Below are 9,884 nucleotides of genomic sequence, written 5' to 3' on the forward strand. Positions count from 1 at the left end.
GCGTTGATGGAGAAGTCTACGGGGACGACCGACCTGGCCGGCGGTGAGATTGAGGACGAGCTATAGGATCGAGGTGGAGGAATACAGAGTATTGGCGACGGCGGCGAACAGGAGTTCCATCTTATCGCGGAATGGTGAGAGAGGAAAGGAACCGCTTGACTTTGGTCGAACGAATCGGTACGCGTTCACTTCGCGGTGGCATGCATGCGTAAATATGTCTCTACTCCATCTTCTCCGTTTCCAGCAACCCAGTGGCGAGATCGCGACCGTACGATCAAAAAACTGATGGCATCCAGCTCGTGCGTCGGATTTGAAACGGACGGCATCTAGGTGGTGTGACGTTTTTGCAATCTGTCACAGGGTTGCCAAATACATATTTCGTTTTCAATATGTACAGGAAAGGCAATCAAAGCTAACTAAAAACTATTGTGACCATACAAAGCTGGCAATGCATGCCTCATATTGCATGCAGTTCTTGAATGAATCTCTACTACTATTAAATAAGAGAACATATTCAACACTAAACGCACCCAGTCTAATCTACACGTAACAATCCCGATCAATTGAAGCCTCACGATCAAATCGCTTAATTAAATCTAGCTGTCATGATTACACCAACACACAATTGAAGTGCGTTTAGCAGTTTTTCACGGCGGACGAAAACTCTGGCGTTCCACGCCCGGAAACAACCCACGTCCAATTTACTCTGCCCCGCAATTATCTCCTCCGAAACTCACGTGTCTTTCCTGGCTATCCCGAACCCCTTCTCCACCAGCAGCCATAGCCAATCCCGCGACCCCCTTCTCCATCCGCCGCGGCCGCCGCCGCCGCCACTCCCGTGCTCCCCTTCTCCACCGCCGCCGCCGCTGCACCCCACTCCCCACGCCGCACCGATTCCCTTCCCTCCCCTCTAACTCCTCCGCCGGAGCTTCATTATCAGAACTGCTTGGCCCTGGTACGTTGCAGCCGCGCCCGCGCCGCGGTAGATTTGGCGGTGGAAGAATCTTCGAATAGTCCATGCGTCCGCGTTTCTTCTTCTGCTCCGCTCGCGTTGTAGCCTGGGGGGTTGGGACACGGCACCTCCTGAGCTGGTTCCTGTTGCCCGCTGTGGTGGTCCACCGGGGCTTCATTACCGGAGAAGCTTGGGCCTGCGCCCTACCGGCGCACCCAGCCGAGCGCCCCATCCAACAAGCGACGCCACGGCTGAGGCGCTACATGTGTATTTATACATCGAGCTCCATGAGGCGAGCAATGCAGCGAGTATTTATACATCGATGGATCGATACATGTGTGATTGTGTTCGCCTCTTCCTTAACTTGCTGACAAAGGGTCCTCTTCATGCCCTCCCTCGACCCCTCGACAGCTCTTCGCAGCAGGCAGGTCGCCACACACGAGATCTCTCCAAGTCGCCGGATTAGAGGAGAGGAAAAATTGGTATGCTGTCTCTTTAAGTGCAGGATGTTTTTTTAGGGAGTAAGTGCAGCATGCTGGTGATGAGTTCGGCATTGATTTTGGCTTTTGTTGATCTTCTCTTTGTTGGGAGTAAATTTCTCACTGATTTTCTTATTGCAACTCATTTCCAGGAACCTGAGCCTGAAGACGACCCATATAAGGATATATCTGAGAGGTATACGTACAGGTCTACGAACTCATCTCCAGGTTATATTTGAGGTATCATTTTTTTCTTAATTGTGTTCACTAAAGATTAATTGTCCAGGGTTTTTTACAACAATTTATCTATGTTGTATACACATTGTTGAGCCTTATGTCTGACTTCCTCCAATAGAACGCACCAGCCTTAAATCCAAGATCTGGAAGTGGACATATCAATCCCGTGCAACACAATCTTGGATAAATTAGTTTGTTTTCTGGTCCAGATGATTTTTTCAAGTGCAGAAATAAAATAGACATGGTTAGTCTGAGGTATTCCTGTCTGATTTTCTTTAGGTTTCTACCTATTATTGTTTGTCTTTTGAGTTATGAGTTATGTTGACGTGAATGCAACTGATGGATGATTTCTTAGTTTGAGAATTACAGTATTTTGTTCTCAAGATCTATATCCCGGATTACAATTATGTACACTCGATTTTCTGCATCATTCCATCAAGATTTGTTCCATGGAAACACTATCAAATTATGCCTAACTTTTCTCTAGATTGTGCTTATAGCAAAACATTTCCAGGATCAATCCTTTTACCACCTCCTGTCAGCTATGCAGCAGACGAGCTCACCTCAAGGGAGTGCACTGTGCCTGGCGCACTCAACTCAGTGGAGCGCATGGCGATGGCTGAAGTTCTACTACTTCAGTTTTTTTTTTGTCTAACTGAACCACATTTGAGATTTTTGTTGTCGATTTTGCGAGAGGAAGTGTTTGCTTTAGACATGCAAAATTTGTTCCAAAAACCAAAGGAAATGATGTAAGTCATTGAGTGCCATCTGGTGAAACAATATCTTGAAGGACTAGGATAAACTGGTTGTATGTCATGAACCTTTCCCTGAAAGGCTTCAGAACCACATCCAAAATCTGAAGGAAATGTTGTAAGGCATCGAGTATTGTATTTTTTCTATTGAGGGATATCATCCAAAAAAGAAACACTCATACACTAACATTGCAGTAACCTTTTGTTCGGTTATAATCATGTCTGTAGTACAATATGTCATCAGGCATTTATCGAGTTATTAAGCAACATGGAATTGTCTATATGGGTCGTCTTCAGGTAAACTATCACTGGATGCACAGTTTTTTTTTATTTGGTCAAGAAGTAGAAGGCATGAGAAGAATTAAACTATTTCATGTATTGTTGTTTATATCTAGGCAAATTATTACTGGTTGTGCTAGCATGGCATGCAAAATATTGTGTGTGAGAGGCTATGAAGCTGTGATTTAGGATGTCAAATAAGATGGCTTCTAAGGTCTTCAACCATCGTGGAAAGGTGAGCTCCAAGAATTGGTGCTTCAAGAAAGGTGAGCTCCAAGGTATTTTTTGCTTTTTTTTGCTAGCTCCAAGAATTCCATGCTAGCTCAAAGAATTTTTGCTTCAATGAAAATCAGAACATCAGTACAGATTACATGTTAGGGGTTGCATTTTTTGCTTTTTTGTATATTGGATTATTTAACAAGCTGATATTCTTTTCTTTAGTAATGGGTAGATGAAAGTTAAGCAGAACATAGTCTGTAATTGATGGTCCAGTGAGAAAGTGATTTAAGTCGGCGCTGCTGCCAATGGGTGGCAGTGCCCCTGCTCCTGGATCATCACTCAACCATATTTTTGGCTGCAACTGGAAATAGGATGTTGAAGGAAGTTTTATGACTACCAAGGTACTTTTTTTTACAACCTCTGATTGTCAACTTTCTTCAAAGATGCATCACTGTTGTATCCTCTCCTACAATATAAAAGCTTTTGTCATGATATTTCTGGTTGCGGTTTCGTAAACTGAACAATCATCAAAATGCACAAGTCTTTTCATATTGAAACTGTACTTTCATTGAACCTTCTGCTTCCAGCCATATATCATATAGAGAGTAAGCTTGGTGGGAGAATACAACAGACATTCAGTTATAGAAGTTAAAAGGCACAGAAAACATGGCACACGAAGGAGCCGGAATAAAAGAAATCAGAAAATTGGATGTCGTCTCCTAGCAAAATCTCTTTTGTTCCTTTCATATTTTATATCTACGGGTCACATGGAGGTGCTCTTAGGTGTATGTACTGCTGGGTATCCTTGCCATTCTTCATGGTTTCATATTGAGATTTATATGCAACTGTTTCATATACAGGTATGAACATTGTTTTCAAATTCAGTGACCATTCCTGAAAGAAAAAAAATGATGGCCAATTGCATTGTCTTCTGGAATGTAATTTATGCACCATGGAGTACTAGCATAGGACAGATGTATTGGTTGTAGACCATGGTGAAAGGCTTTATGAATTAAAATTTACAAGTGTGTGAGTAATATATTGCCATCCATCCATAGATTTTTACTCACTTCATTGTTCGGCACAGTTTAATTGTCAGTGTCCAAAATGCATATGATTTTATTTTGTACTCCCAGCCAATTACAGCTTTACTGGTTCTTTTAAAATTAAATGGAAGTAGATACTGGTTTCAGCTTCTAAACAAATGTTTGACAGATTCCCTTTCAATTTGAGTCACAGGAAATGGAGTGTTTACCCGAGGGTTCGTGGAAGAAATCTACGTGCCATCATGAGGAAAGAGGGAACGACCTACGGCATGGGATACCGAAGAGTGAAAACTGTAGTTCTGTTTTGTTCTTCAAATAGATCTTTTTATTGGGACCACTTTATGTTGTATAGTGAAATCATGTTATATACTATAATCATGTTGTCTTGAGAAGAATCAAGCAAGAATTAACTTGTCCAGTGACTATGTTTAACAATGGTGGGGACTGGAGGAATAATTAGTATATTTAATGTTCATCGTTTTACAACCTATCAAAGACCGAATGGATAACAAATTTTTTTGTGTGGCAATATGACCATCATGATTTTCACTTTGACAAAGTATATCCAAGTGATATCATCAACATTGTGTATCCATGTAAACTATATATGTTCTCAAAAAGTACTTTTTTTCCAGACGTGCATTGCACGTGCAACCTTACTAGTAGTATAAAACCATCACATTCTCGTCTAGTCTAGGATTCCAAAAAACACCACAGGAAAACTTTTAGAATATTGTGACTAATTTTCAGGAGTGGCTAGTGTTTAGCCAATTAAATCTCAGCCGACTAAGGCCCGATACAATGTAAGGTGTTTATGGGAGGTGCTCAGAAGTTTAGAGAAATAAACCGATGTCTTCTTAGTCACCATATTTGGAAATAAACCAATATTTTTGGAAAACATGAACATTCTCAGAAAATGGGAATATTTTCTTAATTTGTGAACAAATTTTGAAAACAGGGATTTTTTTTTAAATTCTAAAAAACACAAACATTTTTATGCTCCTGATATTTTATGAATTTGTAATTTTTTGTAAATAGTAGTATTTTTAAAATTCCAAAAAATGTATAAAATTGAGATTTTAGAAAATTTAACATTTTTACATTTGTGAAATTTAATAAAAATAGGAAAAATTTCTTAAACTTTGAATAGTATTTGGAAATACAAGAAATTATTTGGAAATCCCAAACAATTTTAAAAAAGTCAAAGTTTTTTTGAAATTCCCTAACTTTTTCAATTTGTGAATAAAATTTGAAAACAGCAATATTTTTTTAAAAATAACAATATTTTAAAGACAAACATGTTTAAAAATCCCAAAGAATATTTAGAATGCATTTTTTTAATTCCATTTAAAAAATAATAGGGGCATTTGAAAAATTAAATAATAAGAAAACCATGAAAAAACAAAAAGTAAAACAGATAAAAAAACCAGACAAAAATCTCTAGAACGTTACAAAAATCTCTAGAACATGATCCCAGCTGGCTCCTGTGCGAAGTCCCACCAATTTGACGCGCAAATAGGGATTGCCATTTTGTGATTTTGTCCCTGCTCGATTTACAACGACGAGTACACTGTGAATGTGGTAACACGTGTCTATTTATATCATAAGGATTATAGTATAAGTCGCATACACATTGACTTGACAAAACCGAAAAGACGGCAGAACGTTAGCCTTTGCACAAATAAATACCAGCCAAAAAAGAAAAAGAAAATACGTGAACCAAAATAAATACGCGAACCAACCTCTGGTTGGATGATTAGAGGGGCAAAGGTATCCCCGGTCCAGCACGGTTCAAGTCCTGGTGCTCTCTTAGTCAGAGGAGGCGTTCCCGTCGAAGATGAGGCGCCTACGATGACTTCATAAATCTCAAGATGATATGTCGGCTCAGTCTCTCGACGGTGCTCACAGGGGTAGGGTGTGTGTGTGTTCATATGGCTGTGTGTATACGCATATGTATGAGCGCTTGTACTGTGTTAAAAAATACAATCAAAACCGAAAAATCCTCTGAATTTAACACTAACGCCCGTCACCTGCCTTTAACGCCACTATAGTAGCCACCAAAGGAATAAATGACGGATCACCTCCTCACCCGAACTCGGCGCGGCTCTATCACTGATATGCAGCTTTGCGGACCTTCAAGGTGGTTCACCATAACGTTGAACGAATTAGACCGGGGCAAAACCCCCGACACGTCATCGAACTCCAGATCTGGCACCCCCACACGACCAAGATGTCGGAGGAAAAAATCATACCTGCCATCCACGAACGACGAACCCATCACACGATCCACCATCTTCCAAATGTCGTCGATGCATACCACAATCTAAATCCACTCCTGGATGACCTTACAAGCTCCGCCTAGGCGTTGTAGGACTGTGGTTGTGATGCGGAGCATCCTTCCATCATCCCCATGGACTCTACACCGACACATCCAACCCCACGAGGACCCATGACAAGAGCTAGAGGACGTGCTTTGGAAACCGAGGTGAACTCCTTCCTACTAGACTTGCATATGGACACGAATGGAACATGGTTACTACCTCACCAAAATATGCTATGCCTCCTTAGGTATGAAGAGGAACATCACCAAGAAGCTTAGGAGCATCACCAAGGAGAAGGAGGACCACCCCAAGGCCTTGCGAGCCAAGACGGAGTGCAATAGCAGCAATGCAGAAGGTCCCAGGTGACCCCGTGCGCACGGGCCCCCGAGACCCCGTGCCCATGGGCTACATAGGAAGCTGGCGCTGGAGCACCCCGTGCGCTCGGGCCTGTACCGTGCCCATGGGACCCCCGTGCGCACGGGCCCAACTTACCCGTGCGCACGGGCCTCCCAGGATGGCCAGCTGAGATTGCATCTTCAGCCCCTCTTCATCTCCTTCGACCCCAAGGCTATATATTCCGTACCTAGGACCATGTTTAGGGTTAGCAAAGTACTAGATGAGATATTTGTGAGCTTTGCTCCTTCACCTTCCCTCTTGGTGGATCAAGACCCCCTAGGGAAGAATCCTTGTGGATTTCAAGACCTCCATAAGAAGAAGACTATCTTCAAGCCCCCATCTCCTTTGGATTTGGGATGAAATTTGCCATTGTATCTTTCCTTTGATTGTGTTTGTGACTTGTGGATCTTGTGTTGTTATTCTAGTGGATGTGTAATCGGGAATTGTTGGAGTGATTTCCTCTTTGTGTTCTTGTTGTTGCTCTCCTTTCCCCCCTCCAAGTGTGAAAAGATCCCTCTTAGGATTCTACCCTACATCATCTTGGTATCATGAGCCACATTGATTCACATCTTGGAGTCCTTACCTTCCACTTTCTAGCTTGATTTTGTTGTTTTTCGTCCTAATCCGAAAATCCCCACCAAAAATAGCCCCAAAATTTTTCTTGCAATTTGTTTGATCTTGTGAGATTTGGTTGTTTTGATCCACGAATTTGGTGTTTGGCAAGTGGATCTACCCCTCCATCTTCGTCCCCACCCTTCCACCGTTCGAATTTGGCCAAAAACTTGGGAATTACCACGGGATCGGAGCAGTTCGTCCGCTCACAGAGGACCCCGTGCTCATGGGCCATCGGGACCCCGTGCACATGGGTCTCACTTACCCCGTGCGCACGGACTATCCAGGGAGTTTCGGCCATTTTCTGTTTTTCTTCATTTCGTTTCCCCACCACCTCTTGTGTTCTTCCGCACCATTCCACGTGTTTGTTTGAGTTTTGGGTCGCGGTTTCTCTCGTGTCCTAAGGTGTTTCGGCTACTTAGGCGCGAGTTGGTATCATCATCATCTCCACTAACCATCGACTCGGACAACACATCGGCTTCGACAACATCATCTTCATCTACCGTAAGCAAGGACGGTAACCTCGACGATGCTTTTGTGCCCCCTTGCCATTAACTTGATAGCTTCAAGCCCTTTTGCGTAGCTTACCCATCGAGACTTGCTTGTTGAGTATTGCTGGGCCACGCCTTAGTGCACCATTTAGTGTTCCGTCCCTTCCGTGCATTTACTACTTGTTACCTCATTGTGTGGCTCGTGTATCAAGCTTCGTGGCATAGTAAAAAAAGAGAGAGAGAGAAAGCTTTTAAGCAAAAGAGAAGAGAAGCAAAGAGCTTATAAGCAATAGCATCGAGCCTCCTCACATACGTGCATCATCTTGGTCATCATACATAAGCATACTTGGGATAGTGAGACGATCGGTTTCTCTTTTAGGTTGGTGCGCTAGCGTATCTAGCCCATTAGTGCAATCGAGCTAGCGTCTCTCTAGTATCCGTACGACAAGAGCTTTTCCCATGGTTCGACATCTTCGAGCTCACCCCTTGGTTGTGCGGATCCCATTTATCTTTCGTGTGTGTGTTCCTCGTGTTATCTTTGGAGGTTGATCTATTTGTCTTACTTGACATTTGTGAATCTTCTCAACTTTATCAACATCTTGACTAACATTTGCTTGAACTATTTGTGCCTTTCCTAACCAAGCTCCTCCATAGACCATTTACTTGTAGGTGTGAGAAACAATTCCCGGTACCAATTCCCCTATTATAACATCACGTGGGGTCGTACTTGTTACATCCACAATCTTCGGCAAAGGTAACTTTGGTTTTGTTCTCTCATTTACCTACTCACCGCCACTTTGATATGATGGATAGGCCAAGTTCTTCTACCAACCCACTCTTCATCGAGCAAGACGACGACATGTCATCATTCGTCACCAAGAGCCACCTCTTTAGTGCACAAAGTGATGGGGAACGTTGCAGAAAATAAAAATTTTCTACGCTTCACCAAGATCAATCTATGGAGTTGTCTAGCAACGAGAGAGAGGAGTGCATCTACATACCCTTGTAGATCGCGTGCGGAAGCGTTCAAGAGAACGGGGTTGAGGGAGTCGTACTCGTCGTGATCCAAATCATCGGAGATCCTAGCGCCGAACGGACGACACCTCCACGTTCAACACACGTACGGTTGGGAAGACGTCTCCTCCTTGTTGATCCAGCAAGGGGGAAGGAAAGGTTGATGAAGATCCAGTAGCATGACGGCGTGGTGGTGGATGCAGCAGCGATCACGGCAGGGCTTCGCCAAGCTTCTGCGAGAGGGAGAGGTGGTGCGTGGGGAGAGGGAGGCGCCAGAGACTTGGGTGCAGCTGCCCTCCCTCCCCCCTCTTTATATAGGCCCCCTGGGGGGGCGCCGACCCTAGGAGATGGGATCTCCAAGGGGGGGCGGCGGCCAAGGGGGTGGCTTGCCCCCCAAGGCAAGTGGAGGCGCCCCCTACCCCTAGGGTTTCCAGCCCTAGGCGCAGGGGGCCCAAGGGGGGGCGCACGAGCCCACCAGGGGCTGGTTCTCCTCCCACTTCAGCCCATGGGGCCCTCCGGGATAGGTGGCCCCACCCGGTGGACCCCCGGGACCCTTCCGGTGATCCCGGTACAATACCGGTGTCCCCCGAAACTTTCCCGATGGCCGAAACTGCACTTCCTATATATAATTCTTCACCTCCGGACCATTACGGAACTCCTCGTGACGTCTGGGATCTCATCCGGGACTCCGAAAAACTTTCAGGTTACTGCATACTTATATCTCTATAACCCTAGCGTCACCGAACCTTAAGTGTGTAGACCCTACGGGTTCGGGAGACATGCAGACATGACCGAGACGCCTCTCCGGTCAATAACCAACAGCGGGATCTAGATACCCATGTTGGATCCCACATGCTCCTCGATGATCTCATCGGATGAACCACGATGTCGAGGATTCAATCAATCCCGTATTCAATTCCCTTTGTCAATCGGTACGTTACTTGCCCGAGATTCGATCATCGGTATCCCAATACCTCGTTTAATCTCGTTACCGGCAAGTCACTTTACTCGTGCCGTAATGCATGATCCCGTGACCAGACACTTGGTCACATTGAGCTCATTATGATGATGCATTACCAAGTGGGC

The 9,884-nt window shown here is 44.3% G+C and overlaps 1 long non-coding RNA gene across 3 annotated transcripts; it reads left to right on the forward strand.

Moving 5' to 3' along the window:
* Positions 1-614: 614 nt before the first annotated feature.
* Positions 615-4,437, forward strand: LOC123111928 (uncharacterized). 3 transcript variants are annotated; one of them, XR_006454902.1, is made up of 4 exons: positions 714-1,434; positions 1,584-1,671; positions 1,787-3,319; positions 4,158-4,437. It is a non-coding gene; the product is annotated as an uncharacterized lncRNA (long non-coding RNA). The 3 variants fall into 3 exon arrangements; XR_006454901.1 differs by having other exon boundaries at positions 716-1,434; positions 1,787-2,717; positions 2,816-4,437; XR_006454900.1 differs by having other exon boundaries at positions 615-1,434; positions 1,584-4,437.
* Positions 4,438-9,884: the final 5,447 nt, after the last annotated feature.

Source organism: Triticum aestivum, chromosome 5B (assembly GCF_018294505.1).
Source record: "Triticum aestivum cultivar Chinese Spring chromosome 5B, IWGSC CS RefSeq v2.1, whole genome shotgun sequence".
In the NCBI taxonomy this organism is placed as follows: domain Eukaryota; kingdom Viridiplantae; phylum Streptophyta; class Magnoliopsida; order Poales; family Poaceae; genus Triticum; species Triticum aestivum.